The sequence below is a fragment of the Prinia subflava genome, chromosome 3 (genome assembly GCF_021018805.1).
Source record: "Prinia subflava isolate CZ2003 ecotype Zambia chromosome 3, Cam_Psub_1.2, whole genome shotgun sequence".
Classification (NCBI taxonomy): domain Eukaryota; kingdom Metazoa; phylum Chordata; class Aves; order Passeriformes; family Cisticolidae; genus Prinia; species Prinia subflava.
This window is the reverse complement of record NC_086249.1, coordinates 47,462,675-47,486,396: the sequence shown is the minus strand read 5'-3', so window position 1 is coordinate 47,486,396 and position 23,722 is coordinate 47,462,675. Positions and strand designations below refer to the sequence as shown.

The 23,722-nt window shown below is 38.6% G+C and overlaps 1 protein-coding gene across 3 annotated transcripts in view; it reads left to right on the top strand.

Moving 5' to 3' along the window:
- DGKH (diacylglycerol kinase eta) overlaps nucleotides 1-23,722 on the top strand; it is a 169,590-nt gene that overhangs the window by 52,667 nt on the left and 93,201 nt on the right. The window lies entirely within an intron of this gene.

Below are 23,722 nucleotides of genomic sequence, written 5' to 3'. Positions count from 1 at the left end.
TGCGTCCCCGGGCCGCTTGTCCAGGGCGACCCGAGGATTCCTCAGCAGTCCGGACAAGACTGCTGAGGCTGGGGGACCGGGAGTTCTGGTGAGAGCCTGGGCTGGCAGACCTAGGGTCTGCGGCTCTCCTCAGAATTCCCTTCCGAGGAACACGGGGATTGGGAGAAGGGGAACGGGAAACTGGGGCGGGCGGTCGCGTTGGCTTTTCATGCAGGGGAGAGCTGTTAGCGATCGTTTTAAATTTGACAATCAAAAACATAAAATCTTGGGGACATTTATCCGAATTGGCCGCCTTTTTTTCGATCGCCTCCCAGTAACGGGGGTTCCTTACAAGCTCCTCAGACGTGTTACTGAACTGCACGGAAAGCCACCGCACCAGCCGTTTTAACGAACCGCGGGAGAACTGAACCTTGTTCTCCTCCAAAACCCTAACAAGAACATAATAAACTCCTTTCTGGGTGGTCGAAAGCGAGGCACCCATCTCGCCGATGTTGAAAAACCACCCTCACCCAAGACCGGACCAACTAAATCTCAAACAGAAAACCGTAACTGCCGCAACTTAAAAACCGGGCAACCCTGCACTCGCTAAAGCCACCGATCCTCCCGGTGCGCGGCACACGCAACGTCCCCAAAAACCCGACTCTCCCCCAGCTCCGAGCCTCCCTCGAGAGCTGGCAGGAGTGCTCGAACGAAACAAACCCGAACGAAAAGAACTAAAAACCGCCTGGGCACGACTAAACCGGGAGCGAAAACGAAAGCGTTAACCCCCCGGTCCTGCGCAGACTTCTCCTCGGAGCCCTCCCCCGTGGCTTGGAGAGGGGGTCCTGATCGCGTGCCCCCGACGGAGGGTACTTACCTGCGGTCTTGGGGAACCCTCAGCGCACAGAAGACTTCGCCGGGAGTGCTGCCGACGAAGCTACCTCCTGAATCTGCGAGGAGCGCTCCTCCGAAGAGGCTGCTCGACTCGCAGCGGTGGGACCGCCCTGGATCTGAAACTCTTCGGTGCTCGCGCCTGGTGCAAGCACCGCCAATCCTCACGGGGACCACAAAGAGGGAAGACAAGAGCCTCCACGGAAACTCAAGGCTTCTCCTCAGGGTCCCATCTGGGGTGCCAGCCACCTGTCGCGGTGCCGCTACTAAGCCCCTTGGCTTCACCCCGAGCCAGCCCAGGCACCGGAGCAAGCGGAATCCGAGCCGCCCCTCAGCGGAACGAAGGGGTCAGCCCTGTGGGTTCTTGACCCTGGGAGAGACCTGAACGGCAGTAGGATAACTGAAGCGACGCGCTAAGAGCGAGAAAGGAGGATCCAGCCAGCCAGAGAAACCACAACTTTAATCCAACATAGCACTGTCCAGACCGAAGTGGAACCAGGCTGAACTGGATACCGAACAAAGAAATGCACCAGCTTATATGCTTTCGGGGTAGGGGAGGAGAAATGGGAGTCCCTCTTTGCGGCAACCAATGGAACCTTGACACTTGGGAGATAAGGGGAAGGGTTGCAAGCCTTGAACCAGTTAGGGGATAGGGGAGGGATAACACAGTGGCGGGAAGAGGGGAAAAGGTAACATGTGACCAAGGGGAACTTATGAATTTCAATTAAGGGGGGGTGTACAGAACATACAGCATTGTGCAGAACATACAATATAGGACCCACCAGCCTTTCATCTTTTCCACATATCTAAATCCTTCCTACTTGGTAAACCACCCATGTATCTTTCAACTTCTCTCTGCCTCAAAACCCTCTTTCCTATATCCTTCTTTCAGCACCCTCTCCTTCTTTTCCTTGTCACAGTCCTTCACAGCACCTGCTTGTTCCTGCTTACACTGTCCCAACTTTCTTTGTGGAGTCCAACTGAGGTTTAACATACTGAAATGGGGAAAGTCCAACCATCCACACCACCACAGGACCAGGCATTAAGTGCAAAGTAGCACTACTTGTAACTCTCACTTGAGTAACTGCTCGAAATATCATTCATTTTAAAATCTGCCATATTGTGGCCTTGCTTGTCATCTGCCAATAGGAGAAGACTCCAAGGAAAATAATTTAAACCACAGGTGAAATACCAATTTTTGTTGATGTAATACACTAAGTGTCTGGCTCTTAACAATCAACTGTATATAGCAGGTGAAGAGGATCATGCCAGCTCTTCAGTTCCTTCTTTTAGTGCTTAAAATCTTTAAAATCTTTTGCAGTCTCTGCAGGCACAGCTTATACTTGTGTTCTCAGTCAGATCTGTAGAATGATGCACACTATAGTGTATTTTGCTTATATGTGCTGTTGGCATTTCAATATTTAATTGAAATATATGTTCAGATACCTGCTGATACTGGCTATTGTGAGAGCCCATTTTTCAGTTATGATCTTCAAATTCTTGGAGTCTGTAAGCAGCCTATATTGCTTTTTTAAAAGTCACATTTCCATTTATATTTTTCCCAAGCAAAGTTTCCCAGCCACTTTTACAACCATGCAAGATTAACTTCTTGTTTTGTGATGAGCATGTCATGAGAGATTGTCAAAATGTTTCAGAACATGTTGCTTTTCTGTATGCTTGGGCATTATATTTTTCTATATTTCACTAGGAAAAATAATTTGACCATTACTCTTTGACTCTTCCTTTACCCCTCTTTTTAACAACAAGGATGATGATTTTCTCCTTGGTCTTCCTGAGGGCTATTTCCCTGACTCCTCAAGGTTATTGCTGATGTTCTGTCATGAATTGTGTCATATTGTAAACAAATGTTAAGGACCGATGTCTTTTGCCACTTGTTTTTGGGAAAGTGAGTGAAGGGATTTGGAGTCTTGTGCAGTCACTGCTTGCCAGCTTTCATTTTCCCTTCTCCCCCTTCTCCAGCATGAGAAAGCTTAATCTCCCTGGAGCAAAATAAGTTCTACAGGGTTGTTTTTTTTCTTTCTTCACTGCAGGTTTTTTTTTTTATCATGTATTAATTTTGTTTTAATGACTTACTGCAAATAGGAAAAAAATCCAGTGGAAAAGCTTTCCATTTGAAGCAGAATTTTGGTTAGAATTAGGTTAAATGATGAAACGATCATTGTTTAATGGCCAAACAATTTCAGGAATAAATGTCATGTTGCAAAAAATAACCTCTTTAGTGTCCTTTGGTTATGTTAAGGTTATAAGCTCATTTGCCTATGTCTCTATAGTCTGCAAGTCAGTGTCAGCAGAGATAGCAAGTACAGGCCGTAATTACTGGTTTGTGGCAGGATGTTGAGTGTGAAAATAACTGGGTGTCATTGAAGAGGTTAGATTAACTGTTAGAGCTGACAAGATATAATTGCTTATGAACCACTTTCTTTAACAATGAACATTGTGTTACTTGAGGCTGTTTCTTCTTAGCATAGTGTCTGTGTCTGGCTGTGGAACTGGTTTTAATTAGAGCTTGGAACAGCTGAGAATTAAGTGTTCATTTATTTTTAGCCAGGATAAATATTAACTAAAAGATTTTTCCTCAGAATAATATGAATAAAGGGCAATGTCAGACAAATATTTGAAAAGGGAGATACTGGTAGCTTAATTGAGTTTGAAACAAAGGACTTCAAGCTCATAATGTGTATAGAATGTCTTTTTATATATATATATATATATATATATATATATATATATATATATATATATATAATGTCTTAATTGATTTCACCTTGATAATGCTGACCACAGAAATGATCACAGTTCAACATGATTTTCTTGATTGCACCAGTGCGTGGACTCTCAATAGGCCTTTTCAGTTGTCTGCTCTTGCATGGCAAGCTGAAGTTGTTGGTAATAAAGTTTAAGGCTGACTTCGTCATAGCTGCATTACTGGGTGCAGGTTTGGGGATGAAGGTTTGATATATCAGGGCTGCTGGTGGATGCTAACAAAGTGTTGTGATTTTTAAGTTTTGACAAATGACATATGCAAAGACACCCCAGTTAATTTCGCATATTGTTCTGGACCAGATTTTATGATTAACTAGTAATGCCTGTTTCTTCTTGATTTTTCCCTGTTGTGGGCCAGTACTCAATTTGCTGCACTTCATAGGGGCTTGATTTCTTCTGAGACATCAGTCACTGTGATGGCTCTCTTTGGGCATCCAGACTCTGTGAATGTTTTGTGCCAATCCTGTACTAATGTCTTGATATCAAAATTTGTACAATGGGAAAGAACCTCTGAAAGAATGTAAAAGCCTTTCCCATACTAAGAGTGGTGGCCAGAAATCACTCACAACACAGAATTGATTCCTGTCTAGCTGGGTGCTATGTGAATTCTGGAAGGTTGTTATGCCTTTATGCCTTTTTCATAGACCTGGAATGACTATGCCTGGTCTACAACATGAAAGCTTCACCACATAGCCACATCCTGTTTTATATGCAGCATTAATGTGGTGGATGTACAATGCTTGAAACATTTCATGCAACAGTCTGGAGTATGTAAGAAAGGTGGTGATGTCCAGTCCATACTTCATGGTCCAAATGCTAATAAGCCTTGTGTTTTGATAAAAATGTAGTATGGAAAGAAGTTTTGTCTCTCCTTTTTGATCAGCTAATGGTAAACATTCTTATGTTATTTGCATTAATGTTTTATTCAATGGCATCTATCTATTTTGTTGAAAAGTAGCTCAATTTTCTACTTGATTTTGAAGAAAATTTGGCAGAATTTTTAAGAGGAAAACATCAATTTTGGACTTACTCCTTTTTTCCTCAGTCTTTGAAACAACCAGTGAATCCAGAAATATTTAACAAAAAATTTCTTGGGGACTTTTGGAATGGGTTTTCAAATGGAATCATTTTACCTTTCCTTTCTCACTCTGATTGATCTCTTCATCTCTCTGTATGTCTGTACCTTCCATGTGTCAAGTTAGTTAGGTCTTGAACCAGTTTTTGGAGAATTGTAGAGCCGTAGAGTGATTTGGTTTGAATTGGAAGGGGCCTTCTAAAGATCACCTAGTTCCAACTGCCCTGCAAAATCAGGGACGCTTCTCACTAGAGCAGGTTGCTCAAAGTCTCATCCAACCTAACCTTGAGCGCTTACAGGGATGGGGCATCCACAGCTCCTTTGGGAAACCTGTGGCAGTGTCTCATCACCCTAATTGTAAAAAATACCTTCTTTATTTCTAATCTAAATCTACCCTTTTGTAATTTATAATCATTATCCCATGTCCCATAATTTTTTTTTCAATACAACTTCAGTAAAGCTAAATCTGACCCCCAATTCTTTTTTTTTTGCTTTTGGGCTCAAATAAAGAAAAGAAAATGAAATCATAGAAGTCTAAAGTCCCAACTTGTGCAGATTAATACAAAAGAGCATTTCACAACAGTATAGCTGAACTTGAGCAAGCCTGAGCTCAATTAAGTTTAAATTTGATTCATTGCAGGATATTTTATCTTAGTAAAAATACTGGTCTTAACAGAATGTATGTGTTTTAAACTAGTACGTATACTTGGCAAGATCCAAATTAGGGTTTACTTTGCACTTTACATGAGACTTCACCTTTTAAAAATTTCAATCTGTGTTCAAGACATCCATATAGCACATGTTGGGTGGTAGAGGAAAAACCTAGAGTGGTAAAAAGCCATCAGGGCTGAAAAGTTGCCAGAAACTAATCTCCTCAGTGCTGATTTTAACTGGGCTGCTGCAAGGCTTGTGCACTCAGAACCAGAGCAGTAGGGGACTGGCAGAAAACTTGCAGTTCATCAGTGGATGCTGCTTTGGAGTTCTTCTACTCTTAGTGAGTAGGTAGTCCTGAAAATGTGAGATGGCTTTCCCAGATACAAAAAACACTTTCCCAGAAACCTGGTTGTGCCTTAGAAATACAGAAATGGGCTACTCATTAGTGCTTTGAGGCAGACAAGAAGCATGAAACTTTTCACCTTGACATGTCTAATTTACTTTTCTGTATGCTTCTGATGAATAGCTGACCTGGTTAGTGTTGATAGGTGGAAATTCAGAGCTACTGTATTGAGGAAGTCTGCATTGTTATCAAAGGATACTTTTCTTTCCTGGTCACAAGCCGGAGTACCGTACGGAAAGTTAAACTGTGAGGATATTAAAGCTGAGCTTTCCAATTCTATTGGCACCATCAGCATATCTTTTCCTGGGAAGGAATCTCAAGGTGAAATTTTTGAATGGTTTATATTTCCTTTGTAGTGACAAAATTATGCTTCTGTAGCCTTTTGGTGAGGACACATGGGTAGGAGAAAGGTGCTGCAGCTTAGTTGAGGAATTAGAATGGAATGTGCATTTGCAAAACTGTGAACTTGCAAAAAGTGAACTAAGGTGTTTGATGGCCACACTCTAATCTGCCTTTTCCTGTATGCCTTCTGGTTTTGTGGTTTTTTGTTTGTTTGTGGGTTTATTTATTTATTTTTTTTCTTTTAAATTCTGTTTTGTTAAGATTTTTCTGAGAGCAAGGAATCCAAGCCTGTGGTTGTTGGGAAAGATGGGTAGCATGATTAGCTGTTTGATGAACATTTTGAGAGCCAAAGGGACTCTTTCTTAGGATCACTTGCCAGGAAACATCTTGCTTTGCTTGTGTGTGAAGCCTTATTGGCAACACTGCTTATGCTGGTGTGTGCATTGTGCAATGTTAGAAAGCTTGATGTGAGGTTTACTGAGTTCTTCAGACCTGCTCCAGCTTAGGTCTGTTCCACAGGAGACAGTGTTTTAGGAAGAGACTGCTCCAGCATGGGTCTCCCATGTGGTCACAAGTGTTGCCAGCAAACCTGCTCCAGCATGGGCTCCTCTCTCCATGAGGCCACAGGCCCTGCCTGGAGCCTACACCAGTGCGGGCTTCTCACTGGATCGCAGGGCATCCACCTGCTCTGGTGTGGGGTCCTCCACAGGCTGCAGGTGGGTCTCTGCTTCCCCTGGGACCCCCGTGGGCTGCAGGGGCACAGCTCCTCACCATGGGCTGCACCACGGGGAAACCAAGACAAGGGCAATCTCAGCTTTGGTGCCTGGAGTACCTCCTCCCTCTGCTTCTTCATCAACCTGGGTCTGTTTGCAGGACTTATTTCCCCCCCATTCTCAGTCCTCTCTTCTGGAGAGTTCAAGCTAATGTTGGGTGCACTGTGACCTAATACAATGCATAAATTCTCTAGCTTTTATAATATTCAGTTCTCCAGCTAGTCAAAGAAACATCAAGCCTAGTAGTTGGAGAACTTGACAAATAAGCAATCATTTCTTTAGGACAATTAGACATAAATACTTGCTTTACTGAAGTCGTTGGTGAAGGTGCTTCTGTGCCAAAATACACTTTCAAAATCATTATAACAACATGTAAAAATACAAATATTTCATAGTAAAAACCCTGTAAATTCAGATGACTGCATTGCAGGTTAACTTGAGTGATTGCACTTTTGAAGTGTAGATAACTGAAATAAATCCCCCTGTAGCCCCTCCAATGTTCCTAGGCTAGCCCAAACCTTAGAGGGCTTTGGAGGAATATTTCATGGACAGGACAAAGGATTCCAAAAGAGGCTCTGACCCCCAGCTGCAGTTCAAGACGTTTATTCCTGGTGGAGTCCAGAGGGGAAAGAGCGCAAGTGCGGAAGGAGAGGGTCTTTTCTGAGCTTCTCCCAGGGAGGGGTAACTGGACACAGCCAATAGGGTCACAAAGGGGAAGAAGGGTTAAACTACATGGTTACAAGCTCTAGGGGTCCCTGAGGGGGGAGAAACCATTCCCCAGGGAAATGTAACAGATAACCCTTTATTTTAAAATGTAAGCACTAATGGGAACATCCCTAAGTCAGGTACTTGATTTGATGCTTTGCTTTGGATTAAAACTCTGAGATTCTGTCTATCTGAGCTTTGTTCTATATATTACGTATGTTAGATTATCTGTCCTTGTTATAATTTTTAATTTCTGTTTTGATTTGAACAACTTTGCAGGTATTAATCTAAACAGTCTCAAAACATTCTTTCTGGGGGTCCTGTAGCTAAAATTGTGCTCTTCATCTAAACAATTCAGATGAAAATTGTCTGCTTTGTCTAAAATTTTTTAAACACTAACAGAAAAGTTGTATATTTAGAAATAAATTGTGTATTGTGCTCTTGAAAGTCTCTGATTACAGTTATACTTTCTCCCTTGTGTAAAGTAAAGCAATGCTCCCACATGGGTAGGCCATGTAGTAAATTAAAAAGCTGTTGTCGTATATGCAGACACTGAACTGATTTCCAGAACACAAAAGTATAAAACAACTTCCTTAAATTATTTAGGAAAAACATTTAATAGGACAAGATATTATTTAACACTCTGTTAAATTCGTCATGCCATGCAGTCTTTTCATTTCTCATCTGAAGTGAATGCTCTTTTAAAAAATAGATGGTTCCCTTCTAAACATTCAATAGACCGCAGTATATATTTATATTGCATAGAAATTATTTGAAGCTTCTGCCAATAACAGCTGCCTGTCTTACATTCTGAATATTAGAATGTCTCCCATGGCTATTGTATCTGAATGAATCATCAAAATAACTAAATTTATCTTTTCCCTGTTCTATGAATAAAAAAGTGGTTTTGCTATTTTTTACTCCAAAATGAAGGTATAAAAAAGAAGTGAAAAGTTATTTAATGCAATCATCAAGAAGCCTATAGCAGATGGGACCTGGGTTCCTGTTCCTGAATCACAAGTCATGCCTTTGCCACACTGGTCTTTACAGACTTTTACACAGCTATGTAAAATTCATAATTTTTCAGTACTATTTATACTCTGTAACTTTCAGTTTTGACGCAAGATTAGGCAGTGTATAAATAGTTTCCATCCACTCTGTTTCAGGTTCCTCTTTTGTGAGGTGACATTATCAAAGAGCCACTGAAGCCTCTAAATTGACTCAAACACAGTTGTACATGTGAGCATTTGGAAGAGATGTCAGGTGTTATTTTTAGAAATATTGTGATAAAGACAAGCTAAGAAAAACATGTGCAGAATATAGAAATTATTTGCAGTCTCTTTTTGAAATTTGTGTTCCTTAAGACCAAATCCCATAGAACAACAACTTTTGACATTCTTATGTTCTTGGATGAGATCTGATTCTACTGAGAATAACTTTTACATACATATATGAACATTTTATTATCTACGACACAAGTGAAAGCCAAGATGTTACAGTCCTAAATGGTATCACTGACAGAAAGGTTAATGAAATAAAAACATAATAGTACTTTTGTTTCCTAATCATTTATGATTGACATTTTGGCCTTGGTTGCTTGTCATTTAGAAAAAGTTTGAGAAACATATTTCAGAAGATAGATATTATTTTAATTCTTAAGAGTTTACACATGTAAGCTGCTATGATATGTGCAGTGCTAAATATGCAGTGTAGTAGTCTATTTTCTCCATCTCTGTTTAAAGAAAGAATTAAAACGGAAGAGCTTTTTTGAAATGCAATTACCTTTATGTTTCTTTATTTGTCTAGTGTGTGAAACGTCCTTTTTATTTGGTTCTTGCAGACTACAAACAATTTAACAAACACAATTTGCCAACCGGTAATTTGCCAAAGAAAATGTTTGTAACATTGTCTGAAACAGCTGTTCCTAACCCAGAAAACCATATGATTTTAGTCTGTTACATTGTTTTTTGTAACAAGCCCCCCCAACATTCTGAGTTTAGGTCACAAGAAAGTGAGATGTGATAAGCTGTTCTGGACTAAGGTACAGTAGGCACAGATGGAGTAACACAGATGGTTAATTCTTCATGTGTGTCTGAGTTAACATGAAGTTCTGGAGTGGACCCAGATTTGCATCTAAGTGGGGTATGCAGAAATGGAGATTTTTCTGTTAATACACTTGAGCTGAGAATAGGAATGTGGGAAGATGAGATAGGGTGCTGTGAATAGCTGTGTATGTCCTGGGATGAAAAGGTACTTAAAAAGGAAGCCGAACTGTGAATTCTTTGGGAACACAGCCTTCCTCCTCCCATCGAAACAAAGGAATTTTTGCTGTTGACTTGGAGAGGACCTTGAATAAGATCTGGGCATAACAGATTGCTGTGTCTGCCTTTGGGAGTGCTGTATCAATGCAGAAAAGGAAGAAGCTGTGTTTCCAGTTAGGAGTTCCTGCTGGAAAAAAAGAGGAATTTGGCAGCTATACTTAGAATTGCTTCCCTGTTCATGACAGTAGTATCCGGATGTATAACACAGGGTGTCATGTGCTTTTGTTGTGCCTTAAACAGATGTAATCCTCTCCCTGGCGTTAAATAGCTCAGTTACTCAGGGAAGCATCTATCTGGGATTGGTAAAAGGCTTTTTTTTTTCTTTTTTTCCCCATAGTTCATTTTAAATAAAGAAAAATTTCAGCACCTTAAGTACTTGTAGAGATTAAAAGAGACTTGAGGAGTCATAAATTCATGTGCTAAAACCAGATTACTAACTGACGAATGAGTGTCAAATATAGCATTACACATTCAAAACTAAGTTATTTTTGGGTACGGGTGGTTATTTTAAGGGAAGTGGCATGTTGACAGTGTAGGAACAATAGCAACAGGAACCTCAAAATGTACAGATGTAAAGCTGGTATGCTAATACACAAGGTTTTGTGGTCTAAATGCATCTATAAAACTATATTTTTATTTAATTCTAGAAGTAAAACTGCTTGTTTTTTTGATAGAATGCTTTCTGGGAAAGTGTCTGTTGACTTGTGGAGTCTAGCTGATTTTTTAGAAGCCCTTTGGACATTGCTAAGTATTTTTTGCCAAGTGGTGCACCTTCAGCTTTGCTGTAGGCAGTTGCTTCATGACTAAACAGTTTCTAGTGAAGTTCCTCCCTTCAAAAGGGACATGCAGCTTTGGGCCTCCTGCAGTTGAGGAATGCAGTGCAATCATGGGTTTCTTGCATCATGGGACAACACATTAAACTGTGACCTACTGGACCATCAGTGCTTCCGTATGACCCCCATATAAGGGATTGTGATGGCTCTTCTGTGCTTTCCTTGGGGTATGGTTCTAGGTTTTGTGCATATTTATGCTGACAACACCTGTCAGATCAGACACTTCCAGAGTATTGTGGGAATTCCAAGCCTGTTTCCCATGTGTGCATCTGGACCAGGCAGATGTAGAATCAGAGCTTCAGTGTCCTATGCAGTACTTTACCATTTAAAAGCTGAGGAGTCTCAAGAACCAGGTGATGACTTTTATTCAGTCATGTTTCAGGACCTTAAATAGAGTTATTTTGTCCCAAGCCAGAAAAATTATCTTCGTATTCCATCAGCTGAAATGTCTGTGGAGGGTATTTGTCAGCTACTAGGATGATGCTCTGGTTTGGTTTTGGTTTTCTTGAGAGAAAATCTTTCAATTTTTGCATACTTTTTCACCTGAAGGCACAGTGTCTGTGGGAAAGTTTTACTACTGAATGTCCCCCTTCATGCTTGGTGGATATGAGGAGAGTAGAGGGGAAGCACTTCTTAAAACTTGTGTTGGACAATGTGTTTTAATGACTATAGATTTTAGAAGTGGATAAGAGGATTTGAAAGCTATAAGGATGTGCTCTTTATTTGTCTTCACTGCTGATTGGTGCAGAAATGGTACCTGCATCAGCTGTGGTACTTAGAGATTTGTTAAAGTAGCAGGTTTACTTTCAATGACTGTAGAAGTGTATTTTTTTACCTCTTATGCTTCTGTAGAAGCATAAAGCATTGTAGAAAAATGCAATAAACATAGCCTCCAGTGTGGTTCCCTAATTTGTCAGGAAGCTCTTAATTTTGCTTGTCCCATTTAATTGCTGTTGTGCTGTGATGAACAATCAGACATCGTTGAGATGGATAAAAGTGCAGACATTTGCATCCTTCTGTATTATTTATTTTTAATTTTGATAACATACTTGTTCAGGCTGTTATGTGTAGGTTGAAATCTTGTATAACATTCAGGTTCTCTGTGGTTTTGCTACATGGAAAATTGTTACAGGGATGTCTTAAAGTTATGTTCATGGCAGAAAGTCAGCAGTTTTACTCCAGGGTTTCATGTTGAGGAAGCATATGTACATGAGGTTTGTCTTAACATGTGTTCTAGGCTTGGACTGTCAGTAGTGTTGAACTTTATATGTTTATTGCATTTGCCTTAAGGCCCTTTTTTGAGAGGTTGTTAATTCTCCTTCTTTTTTCTATGCCCCAATGTTTATTAGTTGTTCACTTACCTTCCAGACCAGTATCATGCCTGTTGCTATTTTCCTCCCCTTTAGAGAGATATATGCATGTAAGTTATGTAGCCTGTATACTGCTGCTAATATGTAGTTTCTAATGAAGAAAAGCTAGCTTTTCTTATGATTAGTTTGGACATTCATCCCCATCTTTGATCTTTGCTGAATGGGTTTGTGCTTCTTGTCAAATGCTGTGGCTATTCACTGAATTAATGTTTCCAGATATGTCTGTATGGGACAACTAAAATTACTGGAAGAAGTGTCCTCAGTGATGTGCCTGATTGTTAAGCTCTGTTTTCTTAAATATGATTTTTTTCTGTATGTTTCTTTATTGAAGTAATTTGTGTCAAAAATTCAACTCCTTTTTTGCCATCCTCACTTTTGTTGGTACTACCATAAAAATTAAAGGTCCATATTAAACACTGAATTTTTCCGATAGGTCCTGTTGTACCTTTTTTCATCCTTGGATTTTCCAGGACAGAGTAAGAGTAACCAATAACTTCTCCAGTTTATCACTTGAGAATGGAAACCTTGACACATCAGTGTAATCAGAAATGTGATTATGTGAATCATGAGCATTAAAGACTTGAGATGTGCTTAGGGACTAAAGGGGGAGATTAATTTTTTTAAAAATTTTACCCTTTTTCACTTTTCCTTTGCCATTTTACCTGTTGAATTCTTAACAGTGTCAGAATTTTGCCCACTAGGAAACCTCTCTATATCACTAGTGGCAGTTAGTTTTTGTTTTGGAGTATTTACACATGCTGTGCGTTCTTTGGGAGCACAGTATTTATGACTCCCTTTACGGAGCCACGTTCTGTTCGTGCTTACCCGCGCCTGCACCTTTAGTTAACGGGGCAGTGGGAGTGGCATGGCTGCAGAGGAGGAATGGCTTTTGTAAAGTGGAGAAGTGGAGGTTTTGGCAGCTGCCTTTGGTTGCTGCCTGCCAGCCTTCATCTTTAACCCTACGCTAGGCGTGAACTCTGCTCTTTCTCCTAACTGGCCAGGGGGTTTCTTGCTCCATGTATCCTGTGTTAATTGAATTTGTAAATATGTATAAGCAAACACTTCCAGGTCCTCTGTTGAAAAGACTGCTATTAAGCTTTCAGCATTACTAATGCAGCTGTTAAAATGCCAGCTGTCCATCAGCAGTGGGAATGAAAAAATCCTGCTTCTGAGCAATGTACGGTAGAGGCTTTGCAGCTTGACTGGGGGCAGAGTGATGTTTTCTTGGTGGTGTTTGCTCTTCTTGAGTAAAAAAGTTCAAAGCTTCATCTCACTTCTGACTGGTCACTTGAGGGAATATATGCATGAGACACGCACATTGTCCCCCTTGTGGAAGTGTGACAGAGATTGGGAGTGGAATTTTATGGATACTAAACAAATGTAGTGTGGCCTGTGCACTTCACTACTGATGTTTTGATTTGTTTTGGGTTTTGTTTTTTTTTTGAGAAAGAAATTGCTCCACTTAGACTCGGAGCTTAACTAAATCCTCCCACAAAGGGTCACATTTTAGCCTTGGCCTCTGTTTCCTGTGACCATGATGCTTGGAGATGTAAGGTTGAGTTATTCCATCATCTTGACATAGCCCTGTGCTGCTGGCTACTATCCAGAAACCTTAAAGAAATATTTTTTCTCCTAAAAATAACAGCTTTTGATTTTTGATTTTTTTTTTCTATGCAGAGATGTGATAATACAATCTGGTTGAGGCCAGATTTCATGTTGCCTGAATATATTAGGTTTGATATGGCATTGCTTAGCCCCATTTTTCTTGTACTGTGAACTAATATTTTTGATTGTATACCTCAGAGGTTAACTTACTAAACACTCATGAAAGTACTCCTTATAACTTGGTGTTTCATGCCATGAAAAAAATTAGAATTTTACTTTTGATTGCAATTTTAATTGTGTTAAGCATTTATAACAGCTATTGAATGTGTTGGCTGGCCATTTGAAGTGTTCTGAGGTGCCTGTTTCCTCTACAAAAGTTCACCTCCCACCACCGAACCGAGTGGGTTATGGAATCTTGCCAGCAAGAAATCTGAAGGGAAAAACACTGTGTTCAGAAAATGCTGCTGTATTCGGAATCCTAGGACTTGTTCTAAAAATAAACTTAATTGAAAAGATTTGTTTTCTTTTCTAATGTGGTTTACATCACTGTTTTATTAATATTTAAATAACAGAATGTCGTAACCCGGAGTACAGAAATACTTCTGTACAGAGCTCCCACCAGAATCTTGGAACTCTTACATGAAGCATTATGATGTTTATTTTGCCACTGGCAATTTTCTTGGCTTAATGTTGCAGTACAAAGGAAGATGAAACTCTGGGTTTTCTCCAGAATGAAAACCAGAAGATTAATGGGTTAAAAAGGAAAGTAATTAATTTTACTAAGTCAATGTGCGTGGTCGTGAATAAGGCTTTATTTGGCAGAGTTTACTTGTGAGAATCTTTGAAAATTGAAAATTTCTTTTTTGGTTTGAACTAAACCCTACCACCTGACAAGAAGCTGAATATAGATCATGCAAATTTTGATAAATTACATTTTTTATTTGCAATTATTTTACTATATTAAACACAAATTGCCTAGCTTCCTATCTATTTCCAAATAATTATTGTTTTTCAGTACTTTAAACAGAAATAATTGGATTGATGCAAAGCTCAATGACTGGTTTGTAAATGAAAATCAATTTTTCCACAGGAAAACATTATTTTTAGTAACTTTGAAGTTGCAGCTTCAACTGAAAGCTCTGAGCAGGCTGGTCTCTCTTCCAGTGGCTACCTATATTAATGTGTATCTATTTAGTGTATTGATTTATTTTTCCTTTTTCCCCTGCTGTATTATCCTCCCATAACCTGCTATGCTTATTATGAATGTGGTCATGACAAAAATAGGTGCTTGATAAATTCAGATGCAATGAATCTAAGGTCAGTTTGACATTATCAGAAGCTTGCTTATGAATAGGTTTATGACATAGGTTTTATCTTACAAAGCTTGAGTGGGAGTACAGAGCAATCTGGGGACCAGCCAGGCATTTCTATTTGTCTCTTGAGTACTAAAGTAACAGTAAAACAGTGAGCAGTGGTGCTTTGGAGTCATTCTTCAAACAGTTACTTTGTATGTGTGTATAGAAGTTTCAGTTTTGTTATTATTTGATAATTCAGTGTATAAACTTTAGGATTTTCTCTGAATCATTTTTAGCTATGCGAGAAAATAAGACAGACTAAAAATGATGGCAAAAGTGAAAGCTTTTCTTAAGGCCGTAAGAAATAATGTTAATTACTCTTTCTTAAGTAAATTATTACTTGAATTGTGATAAAATTGAGCCATTTGGAGACTGTATATTTGTTTCAGCTCCGGGCATCCACCATTGACTGATCTATTTGAAGTGATATTGAATGAAGTTGAAGAGGCAGAACTTTTAATGGACTTTTTTTTGTAATTCTGCTGATTTTGATGGAAGTTATACCACTCTATTATATTTTAAAAACATTTTATCAGAGTTTTAAAATACTGAATTATGTAACTTGGCAGTGTGGCTTACCAGCAGATGGAGACAGAAGGTAAATCAGACTGCAGTCACCTCCACTTAAAAGAACAGTGTATTTTCATTTTCAGTGTTCCAGTGCTTCAGATGAGCTGCTATTTTTAGCAAAATGTGGTAAAATTTAGTTGTTTGCCAGAGATCTTATGTCTTCCAGTGTAAGATCGCTGAGATGGAATCAATGAAATGATGGCCTTTCTTTTTCTTTTCATGCTCCCCCTCCTATGCTGTGCAGAAAATTTCCTGTCCTCTCCTGTTCATCTGCCTATTTTGAAGAGAGATCAATACTCATGATATACAAGGAATGTTCTTGCTCTGATTTTTCAACTTCAAATTTCCAGGAAGTTCCTCAGACTTCCCATGAAAGTTGTCTTTCATGGGAAGTTTGAGGAACATTCTGGAAATTGTCTACAGGTGGTGATTTTTGTCCCAGTTGCCACTTAGGATTTTTTGTTGAGAAGTTTGAACCTACTGATCCCAGGTGAAGACAGGTGCCAGAAGGAGAAGATATTCTTTTGTTGGGGGAAAAAAACCCCCATCTGGTCTCCCAATGTTACTTACAGAGGAGATGTGGCTTCGTTGTGTGCAGATACACACACTTGCTGCATAGAGGATTTTTGTAAGCCTTAAGTGTGTCACTTGTGCTGACCAGCTCACACTTACGTGTCCATATGAAAACTTCTTTTTCCATAGTTTAGCAACACTGAAAACTATTTGCCATGTTTAACATGTATAGATTTTACTTTCAGTCTGGATGTAAATGTTCAAAAAAGGCTATATTTCCTTAGGAAGCTTTTATTACATTAATTTTTAAATGGTCTTCCGATGAAGGATATTGTTGAGTTGAAGTAAAAACAACTTAATACAATTTCTGAAGATCTATTGAAGTAATAATCTGTCATAAACCATCCGATTGCTGCAAGCATGGGGTGAAAGTTTAATTTGAAATTGTTACAGAAATGCACACATAACATCCAAACTTTTCCAGTATTTAAAAGGTTATTGAATTCTAATATGCTCTAATTCACAATTGGAAGGGAGCAATTAACTGAAGTGAAACACTTTAGTGTTTTTGAATGAAAAATAGGAAGAACTGTTATAGCCTTCAGAATTTTTAGTGTGCTTTTGTACTCATTTTTCAGAAAACTTTTACTTGCTCATTCTAAATTGGGGTTGGTTATTTGTTTTTAATTTAAAATGGCCTGATGGGTTGAAATTAGCCAAGTTACACAGAATTGCTATTGGTTTCCTGGTTGCATAAGCCTACCAGGAAGGTTGTGAGAGGTCATGCTGCCGGGGAGAGCGTGGCTGCAGTTTGGGTGTGCTCTGGCTGAACTAATCAGAAAAAAAATGTTTGTAAAGCAGGGAGTGGTTCTGTGTTAGTTTTTGCATGAGGAGAGGAACTACTTGCATCTATATTTCTGTTTTCTAAGGCGATGAGAGAAGGCTCAGTGAATCAGGTTATTTAGTGTCTTTTGCGTTGCAGTATGACTTTCATTTATAGGCACCTATAATATCTGTCTTTAGGTTCTTGTAGTGCCATAGACACAGTTCTATGAAATTTGCAGAAGCAGTTTTAGGTACCTGTTCCACATATTTTGTTACAAGTAATGTAGCAATTTGAGGAAGTGATAATTCTTCAAATGTAGTTCAATCCTATTCTTGTCTTTGCTGTAATACTTTCAGCAAATTTCATGCAAAGTCCTCTGCAAGAGGAGTTGTACTTGGAGTTGTCTTCTGCCCTTCCATTGGAATTAGCAGTCCTTTTGAAGTGTGGGAAGGTGGATAACCTAGGAATATATTCTTTCAGCTGTGAAAGGTAGATCTAGCTCTCCTGTGGATGAAACAGAAATGGAGGAAGTGATTTAGCAAAGCAGCTGTCGAACCCCTAATTTTACTGTGTAGACAGAGATGCAAATTTCTGATGGCAGTGAATAGAATATACACACTTTTTATTCCACAGTTAGACACATGACACATCAGTGGAAAAAACCCTGTTCTCTACATGTTTGAAGGCTTTTATTAACTATTGCAAGGGTCTGTGTTACTGAGGTAACTTAGAGACAAGAGCAGAAAAATTGCACAAACCCTGTTTCATTAGATGCCCCAGAATATGGAAACTATGCACAAACTAGAACTAAAATTACACATTGATGGCTGTATCACACCTCTACTTCCTTCTGAAATTATGATGTTTCTGTTACAAACCTCACACACTTCTCATAATGTTTTCAGATATTTTTGATTACAAAATTTATCTTCCATTAGACTTTGTCAAACACGATTGTCTTGTGATATGAATAGTCCCTTTTTTAGAACAATTGATCCTAAAATATTTTGAACCAGCAATGAAAAACCATTTCTTTTGGTAAACTGTGGGTATTTTAACATTCCTTTTTAAAACATGATAGTGTTATGTGTTAGAAGTGTAAGAATAATACATCTGCTTTTGGAGATCATGACTAAAGCTGGGTCTTCTAATAGGTAAAAAGTAGAGCTTTCTGTATGAGTTATGATAATTTGGTTTATATCCATTGCAGGATGCATTGAAAATAACCTGGCACACTGTAAAACACAGGAGATCAAAGGCTGTGTACAAAGGATAAATAATGACTTCCTTGCCTTCCCTGATGGTAGAGGCGTTGTCTTCTCCTCGACATCTACAATAGATGTCATGGGAAACAAGGGTGCTGGAAGATGTTAAAGGCATTCCAGGATTACTAAATGAATCAGTAGGGACAGTTTTTGATTTTGGAAAGTTGATCCCAGTAGTTGTTTTCTAAAGAAAAATCCCAACATTTCTGTACACCAAGATAAGTAATTGGAAATGCCTGAGTTTTTTAGACTTGTTTCAAGATCGTGACTGCCCAACTAGTGAATAGTATAATCACATCAGTGCTCAGTTTGCTGGTCCAGGGTACTTGGTGCTCTGAGTCAGTTTATTTTTAGAAACAAGTATATTATTTCTGAGGATTGCTTTTACCACTATATTAAATAATGTAATCTTTAATTCAGAAGTATTTTTTGTGGAAGAGTGCAGTCTGCATTAGTATTTTATGGGGCTTATTTCAATGTTTTCACATTAAATGTGTTGTATATCTTATAGATTCGTGGACAGTTGATACCAGAGTTGTTGTCCCAGAAATGGAACGTAAAGGTCTTTAAATTGGATACTGGCTCAAACTAATTGAAACCATTTCAGGCTATTTATAACTGAAACCATTCTGGCTGTTTATAATTATTGAGTGAATGAGTCTCATAATTCTTTACCATCAATTTGACTTTAATTTGTCAAATTTGATTGTTCAGAAAACCCTTTTGGACTTGATTCCTGCAAAGGAAGTATTAGGGTTAGACAAGTGTTCTTAGGGAATTCTTCAGCCAGTGTCTGCACATCTGCACAGGGGTTTGGGATCTGTGAAACCCAAGAGAAGCTTCTGTCATTGTGAGGAAGGAATCAGTGTGATTAATGTTTTCATCAGGAACCTAAACAAACTATCAAAAACTACCAAAAGCTTTCTAGTACAGTTTGTTAAAATTATTTCCTAGTACAGTTTATAATTCTTCAGACAACTGATGTAGCTTATGCTGGCAAAAATTCAGTTTGCTAGTGTATGTGTGACTTTCAGTGTCTGTGAAAGTCTGTTGTCATACAGGCATGCGTCATTACAGCTCTATCTCTTTCCAGTGCAAATAAAGTTGAGTGGTTTTAAAAGTGTTATTTTAAAAACCTTGGGGGAAGTTGTCAGTAGATTTTTCTTCTGTTTCTTTTCTTTCTTCTGGGCTTTGCATGTTTTCTGCTATAGCACCTACGAGTTCACAGCCCTCATGTGCTCCCAACTGGCAGCTAATTTTCAGCTCTTGAGCAATTGGTAACAGAAAGTTTCACACTGGTATCTTTAGAAGAGTGAAGAGGTGATGTGGCCCCTTAACCACTGCCTGTTCTTTACTGTTCTGAATTTTGTGGTCTTTACCTTTCCTTGAGTTTATAAATTTTAATTTCCTCATATACTAAATTTGTTTTAAATATTTTAAAATATGTAAATATATCTATTAATTATTTTATTATAGTCTTTCAGGTACTTTAGGAGGGCTTCAACTCATGAGGATGTTCTTTAAACAGTACACTAACTATTTCAGTCTCCAGAGTGCTTAGCACAACCAGGTGGTGTGCTAAATCACGCCTCTGATTTTTGCTCTAGCAATGTAACATACAGCTTAAGAAGCCTTTATGTGACTATTTCCAGGCAGAATTTCACATCTTTCCTATGTGACTATTAGTCTATGCTGCTATAGCCTTGGGAGGTATGAGGAAATTGCAACAGAAAGATAACAAATTCAACTGTTTCCCACATGCAGCAGTTAAATATACTAACAGCTGAGTATTTTGTCCCTTCCATTTTGTTCATCTGTGAATGAAGACATGAAAGAGAATTTTGCAATTGGAGCAAGGCTGGGAAATTCCTGCATTTAAGGCAGTGCCAGAAAAGGCTGTGCAACTCCCTAGAGCCCTTAAGAGTCAAGCTTTGGGTTCTTTCTTGATCTGGCTGGGCATGTCCTTGATTACCTACCAACCAAACGGAATTGCCTGCTCTGAGCCCCAGACCTGCATGGCTTCTGCTGTGCAGGGATGGCTTTGCTGCATTTATGTTGCCCCAGGGAGGCAACTCTTACCAATCTCGGTGAGGTTTGAAGCATGAAGGTTGACAGATTTAGATATAGTGTAGAAGGAAAGCCCTTGGCATTTGTGTAGCCTCTTGGTCCGAGCTGTCTGTAACAGCTGGAGGCGGGGTAAGACACTACCCTACTTTCAGCAGGTAACACTGGAGCTCTCAGTGATCAGATTCAGGCAAAGATTTTTTTTTTCCCAAACTTCTTAAGTGCCTTTTTTTTTTTTTTTTTGGCAGGAAACCTCTCATGAATTTGGGAGAACAAACAGGGTCTGAACCCATTTATTGGGATCTTTTGAGATTTGAAATCATCATTTTGTAGGAAAAAATTATGGTGTTTTTGTTCCCTGAGCCAGAACAGATGATTCCTGAACAATATTGTATATTGATTTACAGATGTAATGATATCTATGTATTGAGCTTATGTATTTTGTGATCAGAGCCTTTTTTGTAGAAATATATTCCTTAGAAGATGCATTAAAACTGTTTGATATCAGTCATCAGGAATGCCCAACTTGACTCATTTATCTAGCATTAAGCAAGGATATCCAATATGACATGGGAAGTGAGATCACAGAAGTTCATTAGAAAGTAAGGAAACGTCTCCTTGGTTGATTTACAAGAGTGGGCTGACAGTAACATGAAAAATTCCAATTACAGAAGTAGTTTCATTATTTGAGTGGGTTATTGCATAAAATACAAGTAGAGTAACTACTTGTTACTTGAGTGGGAAGTGAGTCAATTCAGTAGTTTGAGAATGGGATTAGGATTTCGATTGACTGTTCTGTTGGTGCTGACTCACTGTGATCTTATGCAAGTCAGTGAAGTTTTCTACATAATAGCAGCTCAGACTAAAAATATGCTATTCCTCTCACCTTTGCTTGCAAGCTTTCACTGTTGCAAATGAAAGGGCAGAAGTACCTAAAAGAAATCATAAGATTTGTTTTGAATCTTCTTCTTAAAACATTCTTTAGTTTCTCTAAGTTGTATTTTCCTGTTTTATTACTGTTTTGCAATGTCTTTCTCTGCTGCACTGTGGAGAGTTTTATAAGGGAAAGAATTGTCTCTTTTCCTTATTTTACAATTAAAGCAACTGTTTTGTAAAATAATTAGCAAACACAAACTAAAAACATGAATAGCTTTTCTAATCCCCTTTGATAATGTTTAATACCGACATTTTTAGTTACCATGTTGTTTGTGCCAGAACAAACTGCTCAGCCTCATCTGGCTTAAGGGGAGGGTATTAACTTTACAAATTAGTTCCTAAGTTATGAAATTATTTAATATTTATTAATATTTTATCTTTTAAAAAGGTAAAATAATTCAGATAAAGTGAGATAACATGGTATTTAACCAGGCAGTTGAAATTCCTGTTTATAAACCTCTCCCTTTTCAGGGAGTTAATATGGCAAATAAGTTTTGTGCTCTTGAGTTTTGTTGATAACTGCTGCTGCTACCCTCATTTGTCCGCTCCATCATTTTTTGTCATGAGATACCTTGCCCCACTCTGAGCTTTTTTATTTCTTCCAGTGTTGATTTAATGAATCATCCTGACAGCAAAGAAGTTTGTTAGCTGAGGATTAAGGCAAAGAGGAATGTGATGCTTTTGCTTGGGGGTAAGAGTGACTGCACATTGAGTTACTGCTCGGCTGTTACGCTTTTGTGTCAAACACTCCCATAATATGCATCAGCTTTCAAGTCTGGGCAAGCCCTTAATAATACTTCTTTTGGTTTTAGTACTGTTCACAGATTGTAGGAAGGCAGGAGTTTGACTTGGTAACATATTACTTGCAAAAGCACCGAGGGGAAAAATGGTTGGAGAGGAACAAGTCACTGGGCTATAGTTCAGCTTGGCTTGGCAACTTCAAGACTCCTTTCTTTTCCTGGCTGTATTCTCTTGGCAAGCTCTGGCTGTATAACAGTGCTATCAAATGCATTTGGGACCCCTATATGTGTGAAAATAATTAGTATTTGAAAGATATTCTATTGTATATCAAGAATATAATATATGAGAGTAAAACAATAGAAAGTCTGAATTAATGTAACTGAATAACAACAAAAGATATGGCACAACCAGTTTGTTATAATGCTTAGCTGAGCTGTATCTTCTATGTACTTAGAGCCTATTTATACAGCAAGGAACCACTTTCACCTGTTTTCTCCTCTGTTGTGTTGTGTACACTACAAATCTAACAATTATTTATATGCTTATCTTAAAAAGTCAAGTGCCTTTCACAAGACCAACTTTTTGAGTTATATATGATACTGGCTGATGTAATTAAGGGAAAAAAAGATTTACCATATTTTACACTAAAAAATAGGAATTAACTTTTCTTTTAATAAAGTAAAGCCTGAGCATCCTCTTTCATGTATAGAACACTCAAAAATATGTGTAAGAGTGGAGGCTATTAACCACATATAACTTAGCAACTTGCCTGAGCAAAAATCTTTACACTTCTGTAATTTAGCAATTGAAAATGTCAACTTTCGGTAAATGACTGCCAAAGCTCTTCTATGTATGTTCTCAGTAAATGTTAATTTGAGTCTGTTCTGATTTTCTACAACAAAACCTGTGCAGAATGAAAGGATAACTTACAACACTTCTTCCTTGAGTCTCAAGACTTTCAGATTTTGATGCTGCAGTTGTCCACGCATATTTACATTCTGCAGTGAAAGTGTTTATGCTATAAAGACTCAAAAACCTACTGCAGAAATGCACTTCTTTCACCCAGCCTGAGTGCTTGCACTGCTGTCTGCTGCTGGGCTGTACTTGAGCATTGCATCACGCTACTACCCCCGCGTGGTCATTTACTGTAGAACAATTTTTATGAAAATAAATGAAAGTTCTTGTCGATTACTTGAACTTGAAAGGCAGGGATAATTTTCAGAGAGACACTGTGTTTGTGTTTTGTCTTTGTTTAAGACCTTAGATGGAGAGTATTGGGAAACCGCAAAACTCAGCATGTGTTCTCCTGTTCACATAATAGTGTGACAAGATATTGCTTGGGAACTTGGTAGAGCTGCCTTTTCCAACGGTTTTTATGGCTTCAATAGAGAAACAACACCTGGAAATTTCAGGCACAGATTCTACAGTAATTTTAATAAGATGTAAAACATAAAGCAGAATGCACACAAGCGAGATTGACCTAAGATTTCACTGGTATCAGCTATTCTGTATTAAAGTAATAGGCACAGTATTTATTCTCAAAGTAGTTTTTATGTGCAGAAACAGTGTATGCATTGGAAGTGACTGTGACATTATGCTATGTAAAAGAGTGGAGTAAAGAACAATAGTACTCAGGAAGAGGCTTAAAAATGTTCATTGTTTCCTACTAATTTCTTGCTGTCACAACATGTAATAAATTTTGAAATAATTACAATGT